Source organism: Sciurus vulgaris, assembly GCF_902686455.1.
Source record: "Sciurus vulgaris genome assembly, chromosome: 12".
Lineage (NCBI taxonomy): Eukaryota > Metazoa > Chordata > Mammalia > Rodentia > Sciuridae > Sciurus > Sciurus vulgaris.
The window spans coordinates 75,327,828-75,345,084 of record NC_136473.1 but is presented as its reverse complement, the minus strand read 5'-3'; positions in this window follow the sequence as shown (position 1 = coordinate 75,345,084).

The following is a 17,257-nucleotide window of genomic DNA, read 5'->3' as shown; positions in this document are numbered from 1 at the left end:
AAAGTCTGGTCCTAAGCCAACATGTTGAAGATCTGGACCTACTTTTTCTTCTATAATCTGCAGGGTCTCTGCTCTGATTCCGAGGTCCTTAATCCATTTTGAGTTTAGTTTCGTGCATGGTGAGAGATATGGGTTTAGTTTCATTCTGTTGCATATGGATTTCTAATTCTCCCAGCACCATTTGTTGAAGAGGCTATCTTTTCTCCATTGCATATTTTTGGAGTCTAGTATGAGAAAATTGTATTTATTTGGGTTTGTGTCCCTGTCCTCTATTCTGTACCATTGATCTACCTTTCTATTTTGGTACCAATACCATGCCATTTTTGTTACTATTGCTTTGTAGTAGAGTTCCAGATCTGGTATGGCGATACCCCCTGTTTCACTCTTCCTGCTAAGGATTGCTTTAGCTATTCTGGGTTTCTTATTCTTCCAGATGAATTTCATAATTGCTTGCTCTATTTCTGTGAGGTATGTCATTGGGATTTTAATTGGAATTGCACTGAATCTGTATAGCACTTTAGGTACTATGGCCATTTTGACAATATTAATTCTTCCTATCCAAAAACATGGGAGATCTTTCCATCTTCTAAGGTTTTCTTTAATTTCTTTCTTTAGTGTTCTGTAGTTCTCATTGTAGAGGTCTTTCACCTCTTTTGTGAGATTGATTCCCAAGTAGTTTATTTTTTTCGAGGCTATTGTGAATGGGGAAGTTTTCCTAATTATTCTTTCCAAAGATTCATCACTTATATATAAAAATGCATTAGATTTATGTGCATTGATCTTATATCCCACTACTTTACTGAATTCACTTATGAGTTCTAAAAGTTTTCTGGTGGAACTTCACGGTTCCTCTAAATATATAATCATGTCATCAGCAAATAGGGATAGTTTGAGTTCTTCTTTTCCTATTCGTATCCCTTTAATTTCTTTGGTCTGTCTAATTGCTCTGGCTAGAGTTTCAAGGACAATACTGAATAGAAGTGGTAAAAGAGGGCATCCCTGCCTTGTTCCAGTTTTTAGGGGGAATGCTTTCAGGTTTTCACCATTTAGAATGATATTGGCCATGGGCTTAGCATAAATGGGCTTTACAATGTTAAGGAATGTTCCCACTATCCCTATTTTTTCTAGTGTTTTGAGCACGAAGGGGTGCTGTATTTTATCAAATGCTTTTTCTGCATCTATTGAAATAGTCATGTGATTCTTGACTTTAAGTCTGTTGATATGGTGAATTACATTTATTGATTTCCTGATGTTGAATCAACCTTGCATCCCTGGGATGAAACCCACTTGATCATGGTGCACTATCTTTTTAATATGTTTTTGTATGCGATTTGCTAAAATTTTGTTGAGAATGTTTGCATTGATGTTCATCAAGGATATTGGTCTGAAATTTTCTTTCCTCGATGTGTCTCTGTCTGGTTTAGGTATCAGGGTGATATTGGCTTCATAGAATGAGTTTGGGAGGGTTCCCTCCTCTTCTATTTTATGGAATACTTTGAGACATATTGGAATGAGCTCTTCTTTAATGGTTTTGTAGAACTCGGCTGAGAACCCATCTGGTCCCGGACTTTTCTTTGTTGGTAGGCTTTTGATGACTTCTTCTATTTCATTACTTGAAATTGGTCTATTTAAATTGTGTATGTTCTCCTCATTCAGTTTAGGCAATTCATATGTCTCTAGAAACCTGTTGATGTCTTCGAAATTTTCTATTTTGTTGGAGTATAGATTTTCAAAATAGCTTCTAATTATGCTTTGTATTTCAGTCGTGTTTGTTGTGATATTTCCTTGTTCATTCCGGATTTTACTGATTTCTCTCGTCTTCTCTTTGTTAGTGTGGCTAAAGGTTTATCAATTTTGTTTATTTTTTCGAAGAACCAACTATTTATTTTGTCAATTTTTTGTATTGTTTCTTTTGTTTCAATTTCATTGATTTCAGCTCTGAGTTTAACTATTTCCTGTCTTCTACTACTTTTGGTGCTGGTCTGTTCTTCTTTTTCTAGGGCTTTGAGCTGTAGTGTTAGGTCATTTATTTGTTGAGTTTTACTTCTTTTATTAAATGTGCTCCATGAAATAAATTTTCCTCTAAGTACTGCTTTCATAGTGTCCCAGAGATTTTGATATGATGTTTCTTTGTTCTCATTTACCTCTAAGAATTTTTTAATTTCCTTCCTAATATCTTCTGTTATCCATTCAGCATATAATAGCATATTGTTTAATCTCCAGGTGTTGGAGTAGTTTCTGTTTTTTACTCTTTCATTTATTTCTAACTTCAATCCATTATGATCTGATAGAATACAAGGTAGTGTCTCTATCTTCTTGTATTTGCTAACATTAGCTTTGGCATAATATATGGTCTATTTTAGAGAAGGATCCATGTGCTGCTGAGAAGAAAGTGTATTTGCTCTTGGTTGGATGGTATACTCTATAAATGTCTGTTAAGTCTACTAAATTATTGACTGTGTTATTGAGATCTATGGTTTCTTTGTTCAATTTTTGTTTGGAATATCTGTCCAGTGGTGAGAGAGGTGTGTTAAAATCAACTAGTATTATTGTGTTATGGTCTCCTTGGTTTCTGAAATTGAGAAGGATTTGTTTGACATACATGGATGAGCCACTGTTTGGGGCATAGATGTTTATGATTATTATGTCTTGCTGATTTATGCTTCCCTTAAGCAGTATGAAATATTCTTCTTTATCCCTTCTGACTAACTTTGGCTTGAAGTCCACATTATCTGAAATGAGGATGGATACTCTAGCTTTTTTGCTGAATCCATGTGCATGGTATGTGTTTCCCCATCCTTTCACCGTTAGTCTATGGGTATCTTTTTCTATGAGGTGAGTCTTTTGCAGGCAACATATTGTTGGATCTTTCTTTTTAATCCAGTCTGCCAGTCTATGTCTTTTGATTGATGAATTCAGGCCATTAACATTCAGGGTTATTATTGAGATATGATTTGTATTCCCAGTCATTTGGTTCATTTATTTTATTTTATTTATTTATTTATTTATTTATTTATTTATGTATTTATTTATTTATTTGACATGACTTGGTTCCTCCTTTATTTGACAATTCCTTTAGGATAATTCCTCCCTTTGCTGATTTGCTTCTTTGTTTTTCATCTCTTCCTCATGGAATATTTTGCTGAGAATGTTCTGTAATGCTGGCCTTCTTTTTGTAAATTCTTTTAGCTTTTGTTTATCATGGAAGGATTTTATTTCATCGTCAAATTTGAAGGTAAGTTTTGCTGGGTATAAGATTCTTGGTTAGCATCCATTTTCTTTCAGGACTTGAAAAATGTTGTTCCAGGCCCTTCTAGCTTTTAGGGTCTGGATTGAAAAATCTGCTGATATCCGTATTGGTTTCTCCCTGAATGTAATTTGGTTCTTTTCTCTCACAGCCTTTAAAATTCTGTCTTTATTTTGTATGTTAGGTATTTTCATTATAATGTGCCTTGGTGTGGGTCTGTTGTAATTTTGTGTATTTGGAGTCCTATAAGCCTCTTGAACTTGATTTTCCATTTCATTCTTCAGATTTGGGAAATTTTCTGATATTATTTCATTGAATAGATTGTTCATTCCTTTGGTTTGTTTCTCTAAGCCTTCCTCAATCCCAATAATTCTTAAATTTGGACTTTTCATGATATCCCATAATTCTTGTAGATTCTGTTCATGATTTCTTACCATCTTCTCTGTTTGTTCAACTTTGTTTTCAAGGTTAAATATTTTGTCTTCAATGTCTGAGGTTCTGTCTTCCAGGTGTTCTATCCTATTGGATATGCTTTCTATGGAGTTCTTAATTTGGTTTATTGTTTCCCTCATTTAAAGGATATCTGTTTGTTTTTTTTTTTTTCAATATCTCTAACTCTTTATTGAAATGACCTTTTGCTTCCTGTATTTGCTCTTTTAACTGTCGATTGATGCGATCATTCAATGCCTGCATTTGCTCTTTCATCTCATCATTCAGTGCGTGCATTTGCTCTTTCATCTCATCGTTTGCTTCCCTGATCATTTTAATTATGTACATTCTGAGCTCCTTTTCTGTCATTTCTTCTGCCATGCTGTCATTGGGTTTTATTGATGTAACATCTGGATTTGTTTGGGGCATTTTCTTCCCTTGTTTTCTCATATTGTTCAGGTATCAGTGGACCGCTGAGATATTGCAGATTTCCTCTATTGACTTATAATGTCCCTGAAGATTTCTAGTATATCTAGAAATAGATATACTAGAAATAGTATATTTCTATATATACTATTACTCGGAGTGGTTGCTCCGAGTCCAAGTGCTGTGCTGAGTGGCCTCCTCTACCATGCTCCCAGTTGTTGGAGTTCACTGCTCCAGCGGGGGTAGGGTTCCCATTCCTAATTTTTTTAGGAATCTCCATAGTGCTTTCCAGAGTGGTTGCACCAATTTTCAGCCCCACCAGTGGTGTATGAACCTTCCCTTTTCTCCATATTCTTGCCAACATATATTGTTACTTATATTCTTGATAATTGTCATTCTGACAATTGATGAAATTGTCAATTGACAATTGAAATTGATGGAATGAGATGAAATCTCAGTGTAGTTTTAATTTGCATTTCTCTAATTGCTGATGATATTGAACATTTTTTCATATATTTGTTAATCATTTGGTTTGCCTGACTTGTATTCCTGTACACTTTCCACTCAACTTCCATGTTGCCAATTCATGTAAAAGAACTCCTAGATACCCAGTCACCAAATAGCAGTGCAAAATTTCATGATATGAGTGAGAACAGAGAGATCAAAACAATAAAAACAATACCCCACTCAATTATTTTAATAACAAAAATTTTCTAAACATCAGGGGCAGGGACCCTATCTGCTCCACTAAATTGAAAAGAACAATCATTAATTGAATTGTCCTTCCTGGTATTCCACAGACATGGAATCTCCTAACATATTAAGAGTACGGTTAGAGTTTGAAGTTGCACTGGGGCATCATAGAACCCAACCTTCTTGTGCATAGATGATGGGCCTAAGACTCAGAAAAGAAGCAACATATTTCAATAATGCAGTTATCAGTGGCAGAGTGAGCAGAGGGATTCAGATGGTCTCCCACTCAAGTGCGTTCTTACCTACCTCACAATTTCTCCTCGGGAGCTGGGAGTGAGTATGGGGAGGTACATGAAAGGCCATTCAGCCCAACTCATCATCTTTTCTTTAAAGAATGACTTGACTCATCCTTTCTCTATCAAGTATTTTGTAACAAGCCAAGTGCAAGTTGAAATTTCCAAGTGCAAACTTCCAGGAAGGAAGGAATTTCGAGTTGTTGCCTATAAACCAGGGCAGGAGGGGTTTCCTAAGAAAAGTCCTCAGCAGCATCAACCTTTCAGGAGTCAACCTGGAAATTTCCTAAGAGGACCAGAGATGCAGTCAATCTTATTGTGCTCCTAGAGCTAAGGATTGTGTTAGAACTTTGGATACAAAGAGTCCCCAGAAAAGCATTTCTAAAGAAGCATACATGTCCTTTTAGCCAAAGCAGGCAAACCTTTGAGATGGTTTAATGGACTTGACAGAGGACATGATGACTGAGCAGGGGTTTGTTTAACAGCTATGGAAAAAGAGGCATTCCAGGCATGAGCAACATGCATACACATGAAAGTGTCCTATGTTCATGTCAGGTTCAAAATTGCCTATAAGTTCTTTGTCTTGGAGACACAAGACACAATTCACCACTCCATATTTGGACCGAGAAAACAATATTTAACCTGGGCCCATGAAACAGGTATCTGTGATTGGCTTGGCAAGTTAAGTGCATGACATGTTTGCCTGACAGTTTAACCTCCTTCCTCTAGAATCCCTCATTGATTGTTCTGCCAACAGGTCGCTGTTAGCATCAGAGGAAGGTCTGGTTTAGTCCTATAAATCCTGTCATAGCCCTGGAAAGCCAATTTATTTATTTGTTTGCTTGTTTGTTTGTTTATGGTGATGAGGATCAAACCCAGGGTCTAATAAGTACTGTACCACTGAGCTGCACCCTCAGCCTGTGAAGCCAACTCTTTTTTTTTTTTTTTTTTGGAATTGTTTATTGAGTACCTAAGTGCACCAGGCAGGTACTAAGACTCTTCTGACATTGTGTCAAGGAACACACAAAGTAACTTATTATTCATGGATTCAAGGAGGTGATATAGACATGATTTTCAAGCTGGGCATGTGTGGGTAAGAAGAGGGTAGACACTGGGATAAGGCTGGGGATGGGATGCCCCTGTGGACAATTGATCACCAGCTGACAAACTATGTTTTACTTATTTATTGATTTTTGTTTCACCCTATTAGAATATGAACTCTAAGAAACCAGAGGGTTCTGGTTTCTTTGTTTTCTTTACTCATATTTCCAGAATCTAGAATGAGGCCTAGTACATTGTGGACATAAATACTTGTGGAATGAATGAGAGAGTCAACAAATGAATCATTTCATAAATGTTTATTGTGCATGCCAGTCACTTCCCCAGTACTGAGACCCACAGTAAGAAAATTTGCCCTTGCTCTTAATAAACATGAAGTCTAACATGAGAAATGAATAAATAGACAGGAAGTTGCTGTTGGTGTGAAAGGTTAGCACTTCTATAAAGGCAGGAATTCAAGAAACACCTGTGTGAAATGCAAGGATTGTCTTTCAGTATCAGCCTATTTCAGTTGTACAAGACACCGGCCCCCTTCCATTTGTGTCAAACTGAATGGGACTCTGGGAAACTATTGTTTAAAGACAATAAACACAAAGTTTAGAGTCCAAAATTATTTTACAAATCACCCCCCTACGCTATCCAGTCCTTGTTCTCCTAACCCAGCAGTATGGTGGTATTGCTCTGGTGTCTTCAGCTTGCTCCGGTCCTACTCAGGGTCATGGCTGTGGGTTGCTACTGAAGCACTTTCTTTCGTTTCTCATTATAGTATTTGTATGTTGTTGAAACAACCAACATAATTTTCCCTGAGGAAATAGGGAGGCGTGGAGGAAAAATCAAATGGCCACACCTCCACTCACAAGCTGCCATCTCTTCTCAGCGAATGTGTGGCAAGAAGAATGGTCAAGTGGGGTCATTGAGGAAATCTGTCCTAAAGGTTGGTGGCCACAGCCACGCTTTGGCTTCCTCCCTCTACCCGCATCTTATCTCCAGTTCTTTTGTGACCAATTTACTGGGATTTGCAAGAAAGCTTATTAGTTGTGGGTCCTCGATGATTTCTTAGTATGGAGTGGTTCTCAGTGATTGCATACAGAAAAGAAAACCAAGGTTAGGGTGTAGAAGCCAAATTGAGGGGCCTGAAGAAGAGACAGGAATCAGAGTGAGTGTATGTTCCAGCTCCCCTAACTCTGTCACTTTAACCTAAGCCTTCTGGCAATTTTATTTTTTTCCTTTTCATATTTACTGGGACCAGAATGGGTTTCTACAGAATCCTCTATATCCCTGGGGTGTTTGTGAAACCAAAGAAAGATCTAAGAGAAAGCTGTGGAAATGCCAATTGAATCCTCACGTTTTGCATCAAATGAATAGCCTGGAGGAACATGGAATGGCTCTTGCCAGCTTTGGAAAAGGCAAGCAAAAATATGTTCAGGGTCAATTTCATGGGTCATGCTTTCTGATCCAATGGGTAAAATATTTGATAGAAGAATGAAATGCTGCTGATGATAAAAGATACAGTGATTTATTCATGAAAAGCATGTTTCTTGGAGATGAAAATGGATGGAGACCAGGAAATCTTAGGATCTTTTGGGTAAAATATCCCCATCCAGCATCTAAAAGATGGCTGTGTTATGTTTCTTAAGATCTATGGGAAACAGTGACAAAGTCCAAATAGCATTTAGCTGGGTTTGTGAAAGAGAAGAAATGGAAAGTTTTGTTCAGTATCTGACTTCCATAAAGAATAAAGAAATGAAAAGAAAGCCCCACTTGAATCCCAAGAAACCTTCCTTAGAGTTTATTGATTGTCTTCTGATAGAATAAAGATCATTGAAAAGAGAAATAAAATGCACAAAGAAAAGTATATGTACAATATTTTCAAATATTATCCCTTGGCCCAGTGTGGATGCCCAAGTACCTGTTTCCTATTTCCTTTTTTTTTTCTGTACTTTCCTATCCCTTTTTCCCCTCTGAAATATGTTGACCCAGTAGAATTGAAGCAAAAGTAATAATTTGCACAAAAATACCGTGACTTATCAAATGAATATAACACACCAACTCCACTAAACCTAATATGGAGGAAAGTAATACAACTTTGACATAAACTCAAACTCTTTTCTTTTTTTAACATCACCTCATTCTGGCCCATGTTTTCTACATGACTTATTTAAAAAACAAACACACACAAACAAACAAAACCTCGTCCATATAGTAACCCTGCACACACTCAGATGTTCTAAAATTTACTGAGTAAGCAACCCCAAAATTTATGAATTCTAGTCAGCCCTTGCAAAGACCATCATATGGCTAACCTTAGCCCCCAACTCAGTCTTCAAGAATCCTTCCCTAACTTCCTCATTTTGAGATACCGCAGTTCCCCAGTGGGGCCAATCCCTTTCTATAACAAGCTGATAAATGGGACTTTGACTTCAGGTACATTCCTAGCTCCTTGGCCGGTGGACTTGAACAACACAGCTCTGGAAACTGATTTAAGGGCTGCTTGCAGGGGTGATGAATGGTTCCAATATATTCCCTTCTCCTTTTCTCATATTCTTTCAGGTTGGCTTTATAGCTGGCCTATGTCCTAGCAGGAGAAGTTCCATGCTTAATTTTCTTTGAACTAACCAAGTTCTCCTGACAGTTATTCCTTATTTGAAGTCATGAAGGCTATTCCTAACTCAGTTTCTCATCTGAGGACACGTTGCTTATCTCATTTTAAATTCCATCTATTGTTTTCTACAGAAAGAAATTTTATTTGCAAAAGAGAAACAAAAACACAAAAATTATCTTAAACACCGCTGAGTTCTAATAGAATCATAACCTCTGGGTTAGCCTCTGATTTTCTTATTTCAGGAATGTGTTCGAGGAGCAGGCCAAACCATGTGTATCTGCTCTTCAGATACACATTGTTGGATGCTGCTGCTTTTTTAGAATGACATCTGGAAACTGACTCACAACCCTGATTTCCCACTGGTTACCAGTGAAATCTGCTCAAACACTACATTTATCCAATTGCATAAAAGAGCTAAGATGAAGCTATTTTAAAAGTAACTTTTCTTATTATATCTTTACAATGTATGCTAGTCAATAGTCAAAATATACAGATATTAATATTTGCATATTGTATGAAAAGATTACTATAATTGCATGTATGTAAATTAAAAGAAGAAAATCCTATTTTGGGGGTAAAACCCAAATTTTTATTTTGGTGTTATTAAGCTTCCAGAGATATTTTTTATATGTATCTATATACAGAATTACCTTTTAAATAAAATTCTTGTCTACAAGAGACATTTAGACAAATTATGTAGGTGTGCATATGTGTGTATGTGTGTATATATATATATATATATATGTATATATATATTTTAAGACATTATGGCTTTAACAAACTTTTGACTCCCCATTTGCCTAGATTTGGTATTATCTTTATTAATAAAAAACAATGCCTTACTTTACACATTGTTTTAACGTTTAAAAATACTTTCCCATGTATTATCACTTGATTTTTACACTACCAGTAAAGGACAGATAAGATATTGGTCATGTTCTCATTAGACAGTGGAAAAATACCTGCCAAGCAGTAAGATAGGAAGCTCTGGATAGGTGAATGTTACACGGTAATAAAAAGTCTGCTCCTAGAGGAACAGGAGGGGGTCCTGTAACCCCACAAAAGGGTCTTTGGCCTTGACTGAACTTCACTGTCCCAAATCCATATTTGAGATCTTGCCTTCTCAGTGTTCAGCGCTGGATTGATCTGACACAGGGACACTAGATCTACAACGTCTGCTTAGACCAATATCTGGAAACTTGATTACAATTCCTTACTTTATCATAAGAAATAACATGCAGATGGGCATGTACATTTCTGTTGGCTAATCCACACTACCATTCCCTATAAACCAGATGTGTTAGAAACCCAACTTTTAAAAAATTAGCTTGATAGAGAATGTCAAATGAAAATGACAGTTGTCACTTATGTATTCAAATGTTTAACACAGGCATGTAATCACATCTCAGGTCCCAAAGGCAGACCTCCTCCCCTTCCTAGCTCCTGTCAATGCACAGAGGGCCACAAACACCCTTGTTTTCTTTGCCTTCCTTATTTTTCCTCCCTGAATTGACCTACCTCTTGCTCCTACCTCCTTTCTACAAAGAGACTTACCTGGAATTTATTCTCTATCAGCTCACTAAACCATTATGCTTTCCACATCTACTTCCTTAGGATGACAGCCACATTGCTTTGGTTTGGTCCAAAGTATTCTCAAATTGTTTAATCATACATGTGCACACAGTGTCTTGGTTTTTGCTCTTGCATCTTATACCTAGACTGGGGACTGTGTTTACTTAGACCAATCATTTAGACTCTACTTTCACTCCTTCTTTGCTTGAAATTGACATATCCCTCCTTCAAGACCTTGGCATTCACTGTTCCCTCTATCCAGTCACTCTTCCCCCAACTCCTTCAGGTCTCTCTGCACACATCACTTTCTCATGAGACCTCCCCTGAATGCCCTGCTAGATTTACTACTTCCCCTCTCATAAGGATATCCCCCTTCCTTGTTTTACCATCAACTTATGTGTTCTCGCTACTTATTTATTTATCATGTTTGTCGTCGGTCAAAATCCAGTGGCAGCGATTTTTGTCTCAATTTTTTGTTATGTCTTCGTTATCTAGAAGAGTGCCTAGAGCAAAAGACGTGATGGATATATTGACAAAAACCAATAAATATATGATTCTCAACCCTGAAAGGCATTAACATCATCTAGGAAACTTAGGCGATATCTCACCCCCTCACACCAGAGACACTAATTAAATAGTCTGAAGTGAGGGCCAAGCATTGGCATTAAAAAACAAGCAAGCAAACAAAAATCTCCCCAGGTGAATCTAATGTCTAATTAGAAACTGTCAATTGAAATTCTCAAAATACTTCCATTTATCTCCAATTTTTGTTGGGAGTCCACACCATTTTCTGTGTACCAATAACATTGAAAGACACCCTTTATCTTCTGACTTCTCTTCAAGCCCAACCTGGCAAAGAACATAGCTCAACATTTAGAAGAAATGTACATTTTATTTCCAGAATTACCCACTCATAGAATATAATGGGGCAAAAGGACATTACAGAAAAGATAGATGTTCTCCAGAAATCTTGGAAACTGCTAAGAATGTGACACACAGAGAATTTCAAAGAGAAAAAGTAAAATTCCCCAGAGCTGGAAATACATTGGAAGCTTGCATAGAGATCCAGGTTCATAAAAAAGATAATAAAGCTGTATTTGTAGTCTGGGTAAACAAATGGAATTTTAGAACCTCTTGTATCTGAAATGTAGACCTCCTACTGCTCCCCCCAGAGTACCCTTCTAGCCGTCCTAATTGATGCAAAACTCATTAAGCCGTAATTGCTGTGTAGCCTGGTGTTCGAGAAGGTCCTTGAATATGCACCAAGAAGTCATTCTGGTCCTCACCAGTGCTCCCCTCTGGATGGAGAAAATCATTTCTTGGCCACCCCATGCTGAGCAGAATCCATGAGCTAAAATTAGGGTTCAAGTTGCCAACATGCAGCAACCTTCTTTCATTCATCAGTAATTTGCTCTCGGAAATCTGACAATGTCATCTGAGTAATTTTGTTCTTGGCACATTTAAGAGGCAAAAGGGGGCATGGGGGATTCCATCAAGGTAGTAATTTTCTAGGTAATCATCCTAATATCTTCATCCTGAGTGCATTTGTACAACTAAGTTAATTAGGGGAGTTAATTTTCACAAATGGCACAAAAATGCCCATTTGCTGGTAATACTGCCTTGTGCCAATGCCTGGCTCAAGGTAACCAGGAAAGAAAAGCTGATGCTCTGCATCTATTACTGATGCCAAGCTTGGACCAGGGAGAACCACATCTGCCAGCTTGGCAGATGTGACCAGGGTTTGGAGTTTTTCTGAAGGTTATAGGAGAGAAATACTAATGCTGCCACCAGCAACTCAACAGCACCCTGCGTGACTTCTGTACATCTGTGTGACCCGGAGTTCAGCTCAGGAAGGACAGAGAAGCATCTGAGTGTGGATGCAACCCAGACAGAGGAGGTCTGCCTGTTTCTAGGCCACGTCACTTGTGGCCTCCAGCTGCCAAGATTCCTCTTGAGCTGCATTTTCTCTTTCTCTCTCAAGCTTCCGCGGCTGTGGTAGGAGCCACACACGTGAGAGTAAATGGAATCCTTGGGAGCTCAAGCTTTTCATGCCTGCAATCTGGTGACTCTGGAATAGGACCAGATGGTGACAAAGTTATCTCTCCTCTCCAGGAGAAAACACATTTTTTTCTCACGTGGAGATAGAGGAGAAAAAGGGAAAAGGGAAAAGCTGTACTGTTAGTGAACGGGGCTGCAACTGAGCCTTCAGGAAAGAGGAGAAAGAGGCGGATGAGGACATGTGCTTTCTCAGGGATGGCAAGATGCCCGTCGGCGACCGGGATGAGAGAAAGCATGGGCGCTCACTCCTAATTTTAAATATTTGTTTGGGGAATTCTTTGTGGATCTTCTGGTCCATTCCTCTCTGAAAGGAAAGAACACAGTGAAGGAAGAGCAGTCTGAGTTTGTCTGGACCCCTAATGAGTTCTATCGCATTATGTAAATTTCCATCTTCCTGAACCAATTTCTTTATTGTGGAAATAAGAATATTAGCACCTCCCTCAGAGGACCCAAGAGCAGATTACATCAAATAGTTTATGTGGAATGCCTTGCACATAGTAGGCATTAATAAACATCACTCCCCACTGATTGCATCTGAAGCCAAAAGATGTTCTATCCCTCCCCAAGGGAATGCTACATGTTTTCATCCTAAATGAATTATTTGAAAGAAGACTCCCCAGCCTCTCCCTAAATTTTGATGGACTTTTGCTGCTATGAGCGAACATTTCATTTCTGCCACATCTAAAAATGTAATTGTCTTGACTTTCAGATTAAAAAGGTGGATAAATCTAATAGGAATTAGCATTAACCAGTGGAGTTCTGGCAGGATAGCTTTTTTTCCTGCCAAAGAGTTTTAGGAAGGGAGAATAAGCTATTCCATCTCCATGCAGGGAAAAATGTGTACACCCCAACACACCATTGGCAACTGTCTGAAAACATGTTGGAGGGACAGGAGGAAAACCACCTGGTAGAGTTAATTGCAAGCCAGATGTATCTTGTCAAACACTAGTTTCTCAAACACTCCAACATTTTGAGAAGTGTCTCAGATAGCAGGTCCCTACAACTCCAGTGCCTACACTCCAGTCTTCCTTCTGGTGTGAAGTTTTCCTTTCTTCCTTCATCACTTGGGGACTCACCAACATAAAGAAAAAAAAAAAAAATAGGATAAACCTTGAGAATGCAGGAAACAAAGGCAGGAAACGAACGTTTACCTCTTCATGCCAAATGTTATTGAAAGAGTTTCAAGAAAGATAGGAGAATGGGTTTTGTATTTTCTTGCTTGCTTTTATTTAACTGTGTTTTGTTTTTCCTTACTTCTACTCTCTGAGCAACAGTCTCCAAGTCTTTTCTCCTTTGAGAATTGAAGCTATGGAAAATGATTCTGTACTTGTGGGTGCTTGAACATGAAATGTTTTACAAACCTTCAGAATTTCTTGACACAAAAATCATGAAATTTCACACCAGGGGAGTTTTCTTTTGAGTTAAGTATTGCTTTCTCTAGCTTGCGCTCTCTCTCTCTCTCTCTCTCTCTCTCTCTCTCTCTCTTTCTCAATAATTTTTAAATGCTCAGGTTCCGAGGATCTATTCTGCATCTTTTCTTTTCTAAGGACATTACATATGTTGTTTATTTAACCATTATGACAACCTTATGGAAGTAGGTATCTCTTCTTAGGGAAGAGAATGTTTTCTTCGTTTTATACAGGCTATGTTTATGTGAAGAAAAATTTGCTAACTTGTCCAACATTGCCCAACTCGCAAGTGATGGATGCAAACTTCAAACCCAGCTCCATTCAACTCAAGAAACTTTACCTAGTCTCATTATTCAATGGAAGTTCCCAAGAGAATTCCAGGTACTTGATCTTTGGGGAAAAGAGGTGGGAGAGAATCCAGAAGGAAGGCAATCAAGGCAGGGTTTGCCTAGAGCAGTTTAGTAGAAGCTGCTTAGCTCCTTGATGTGATTATTCCCCAGAGAGGAACTTCAGAGGAACATTCATAATGCAGCAGGATAATTCACACTAAAGTCTTAGGGCACATGACATTCCAGTTAATAAGTGTCCTTGCTTCATTCTCTGTAAACTTTCTGAATGACAGTGAAATAGGGGACTTTAAAACATTCCTTTTATTTTTCCAAGAACAAGAATTGCTGCAACCTCTATAAGAGTATGTTCACACAATTGTTCAATCTTTATTGAGTACATTTGCCTTTCTAGACACTAGGTAAGAAGCTAGGAGTTAATCCAAGGTGGATAAGAAATGAATCCAAACCTCAAAGATACATACAGGGAATAATAAATTAGAAGGAAGATCCCCTAGCTGGAGATAGGCAAGGAGAATGGCAATACTGGGTATTAAGTGAATAATCACCATAAGAAAATAATGGATCCAATGTTATGTAATTCAGAAAATGGAGAGATTATTATTGTTTATCAGGGATAGCTTCATAGAGAAGATGGCATTTTATCAGGGATTTTTAAAAAGTTGCATATGCCTAATGAGGGGGTGTAGCACAGAGGCCAAAAATTCATTTTAATCACTCTATTCCCTTCCTGGATTCTCTCTATGATCTGTATTAAGGACCTCTAGTCCTGATTCAAGAATGTCCTTCCAATAGCCTTCTTCTTTCATCTTGCAGATACCTTAAAAATAGTGGGGGCACATTTTGGATTTAAGTGGTTAAAAATATCAGATGTCAGTTCACACACACACACACATATACAAGGCAGACACATAAATTCTGCTTTCAAAGAATGCAGGGCACTGGTAACTCACAATCAAAATATATGAAATAAGAAGGGGGTGAAAGCACTCCCTTCTTATTGAAAATCAGCTGCAGAGACAGGGATACCAAAGAGAGACAAGGCACCTCACCCAGTGGAAAACCATTAAAGCTCAGAATGGCAGATAGCAGGTAGACTGGAACAAGGAGTAGGGTGTGAGTCTAGGAGATTTGTTAAGATTGCTCCAAGCTAGGTCCCAATCCCAAGCCTGCCCAGCTAATCAACTGCTTCTTCTGTTTCTTCCATGACAGATCAGAAGATCTTCCACAGAGAAAAAGACCCAGAGTAAATACCTCAGCTAACATTAAATGTGCCTCAATAGTGGAGCCTATGGCCAGTGTGTACCAAATTCTTCAGCAGTCTTATTTGAAAGCATGTTATTTTAAAATAAGCTTTTTAGGGCTTCAATCACAAATTGGACTAGACAGCCAAGTATCATCTAACGTGAAAGACATGAACAGGCAGGGAAAAGGAACTCAATAAAAAGAGATAAATGAGAAACAGAAGAAAATCTTAAAGTACAACTAATATTCCCAGAGCGACAAAGGAATATACTGTCTCCAAGAAGTCAGAACAGATGCTATAATAAAGAAGAATGAAGAGGAGTGGTTGGTCGGGGGAGGATATGGAAGAAGAAAAGAAAAAGGAAACATGAAAAACCATCAGTTAGAAAGAGGAGGTAGGAGTTGTTGCTTTTTGAGAGCAGAATAGAGTAGTGAGGAGACACCAGCCCCACAAAACCCTTTCAGTAGTATTTGATTTTAATTATGTTTACATATAATTTCAATAAAATATATCAAAATTTCCCAAAGACTGAGATTTAGAATTAGGCTTAGAATAGTGCAAATATTTATAGTTATTCCAAAAACTTTATTCTTTCCCCCTCCTATAAATAAACAGACAAAACAGGGTCTTAAAAAATACTCGATGAAGTGCTACCTACTCACAGGGAACAATAATTTCTGGCTTATACAACTGAATAGAGGCTTTTTAATTTCTGAAATTCAGGACACATATTTAAGCATATTACTGTGTGTTTTCTACTAGCTCATTTCTGTGCAGTTGTAGCTGAAAAACACCTATTAGCATTGGGGGAAACTTAAAATTTGATTGAATGCTAAACAAATATACATAATTGAACATTATATGAAACCAAGTACTTATTCAGTGAATGAAATCAACAGTTACAATGTTAGACCGAGCAGACTGAGATTTTTGTATACTTTTCTTCTTAGATTGTTAAGTCCTCCATAAGAAAGAAGAAATTCCCCAAGTAAGGATGTGCTCAAAGATTTAGGTTCAAGAATGTTCATCTCAGCAATGTTTGTAATAATTAAACATTAAAAACTACCTAGAAACCTTTCAGTGACATTTATGTTGAATAATATAATGTTTCTGGAATGCAATATAACCATCTGAGGCCTACAAACACTGAACATATAAACTACTAAAATGGAAAGATGTTTATGATATTTTTAAGAGAAATGAGCAATACCCTAAACTCTGTATTCAGAGTGATCTCCTATTTGACTTCCTTTGTTTTATTTACATGGTTATATTTTACCTCAATTAGAATTCTACTCTACAACTTACTAATTTTGTGTTTGAAAGTAACTTATAACCTTCAGCCTTCAATTTATCATGTGCAAAAAAAAGAACACTTTTAATATCTATACCATAGGTATAGGTATTGTGCATTGTAAATGGATTCATGAAGATTAAACTCTTTGAACATTTCCTAGCATGTGGTAATCACTGTATGTCCCTTGATAATGCTATTAAAGTAGCAAAGAAAAAGATTAAGAACTAATATATGGGCCATCAATGTTATCTTTGGCATGTGGAAAGCTGGGGACCATTGTTCCTTTTCTAGGCTCATAAATGACCTTTAAATTTTCTATGACTGTGTTGCTTTCTTATAAGAAAAACTAGATTTTAGTAATAATTGTTAAAGAATAGAATTAGCAATAGAAAAAAAATAAGATGATGCATCTCTGTTCAACAGTCTGTCAAGGAAAGGGAAGGGAGACAATTCCATTTTTTTTATGTTTTAAATATTTCTCCTATTACTGTACTGACAGTGTTAATCAGTTAGGAATCTAGACAGATTCTTGATGATCAAAAAGTTTTTTTCTCAGAATGTATTTTAATTTGATTTTAT